Source organism: Myotis brandtii, unplaced genomic scaffold (genome assembly GCF_000412655.1).
Source record: "Myotis brandtii unplaced genomic scaffold, ASM41265v1 scaffold232, whole genome shotgun sequence".
Taxonomy (NCBI): Eukaryota; Metazoa; Chordata; class Mammalia; order Chiroptera; family Vespertilionidae; genus Myotis; species Myotis brandtii.
This window is the reverse complement of record NW_005358729.1, coordinates 429117-430644: the sequence shown is the minus strand read 5'-3', so window position 1 is coordinate 430644 and position 1528 is coordinate 429117. Positions and strand designations below refer to the sequence as shown.

Below are 1528 nucleotides of genomic sequence, written 5' to 3'. Positions count from 1 at the left end.
TAAATATTAAACTTTTCTAAGAATTTTTAGGTATTTTTAAGCTCTGAAAATTCAGTAAAATTCTTCCAAATTAAATAACAATATACTTATGAATCATAAAAATATGCAAGGAAACACATGTCCCAGATTAAGTAATGTGCAACTTATTTAATATTGATCGAATAATTCTTTTACTATAACTCTAAACAAAGTAGAATATAGTATCTATAAACTAATTAATATAGCATTGATGTGTGTATATGTATGTATGTGTGTGTGTGTGTGTGTGTGTGTGTGTGTGTATTATGAGACTAGGAGATAAAATGGATAAATACAAATGTTTATCTTTGCTTGGGATACGTATTTTTCTTTTTCCTGTGATCTGGATTCCCTGTTATCTCTGATAATGAGCAGGGACAGGTTATATTTGAGAATATAAATAAAAGCCCTTGCATAATAGAGGTAGGTCCTCTGTTTAATTTGGCAAATAGTGCATGATAGTGATTGCTGGTGAGAGGTCAGTGGATGAACTATATTGTGGTTACTTCCCATTTTGTTTAAGGTTCTAATTTGCCATTTTATTAATTTTTTAAAAATATATTCTTATTGATTTCAGAGAGGAAGGGAGAAGCATGGCATGCAGTAGATGCTCAATAAATGTTGGTTGAATGAGAGCAGGAGGAGTTTTAGATCTGTCTGTCATCAGTGTTCAGTTAAAGCTATCCATATGATTGGAATGCTTATATCTCCATATCATTTCTATTTTTTGAAAGTATATATATCCTTCAAGACTACTTTTGCATGCAGTCTTCTTAATCACTCCAGAGACCTCCTTTCTTGTAAATTCCCGTCTTTTTTTTTTTTTCATTTTAAATCATGTTATTTATCTTTGCCACTCATGGATAAACTCCTAGAAGGAATAGGACCTTCCTCACATTTGTACCATTCATTACATTTGAAAAAAAATTTTTTGAACATAGTATATGCTGTTATTTTCAATTCATAACTATTAATGTGACCTAAAGGTGAAACTTGGAAAAAAAATCCTATGCCTAAGTAGCAATTTTCAATATATTAAAACCACTTTGTAGCATTTATCCTTTTCCTATCAGTTACTATTATACACAAGTGTTCAGTATTTATTTTGGTGAAACTTGGAAACAAATTCTATGCCTAAGTAGCAATTTTCAATATATTAAAACCACTTTGTAGCATTTATCTTTTCCTATCAGTTACTATTGTACACAAGTGTTCAGTATTTATTTTATATTTTCTGCTTGCCTGTATTTTCCTCTAAGCAGCAGTTTTTAAAAACACACAATTTCCCTTATACTTCCTTTCAATGCTAATTGAGAATTTACCATATTCCCACTTTGCTATAGCTACCATAAGGAGAAAAACCATGGGCATTTTAAGTGGCAAGTGATTCCAATGAAGAATTCATTTTTAAGAGAACTTCATAATAATTAGTCCATTGGGCCATACTTGACCGACTTTGTCCTCTTATGGTGAGAAAATCTTAGCCTCCTAGATCTGCTTGGAGAGCCTC

The 1528-nt window shown here is 31.2% G+C and overlaps 1 protein-coding gene across 1 annotated transcript in view; it reads left to right on the top strand.

Annotated features, from left to right (window-relative positions):
- The window catches only part of SLC26A7 (solute carrier family 26 (anion exchanger), member 7), a 43869-nt gene that overhangs the window by 36884 nt on the left and 5457 nt on the right, over positions 1-1528 (top strand). The window lies entirely within an intron of this gene.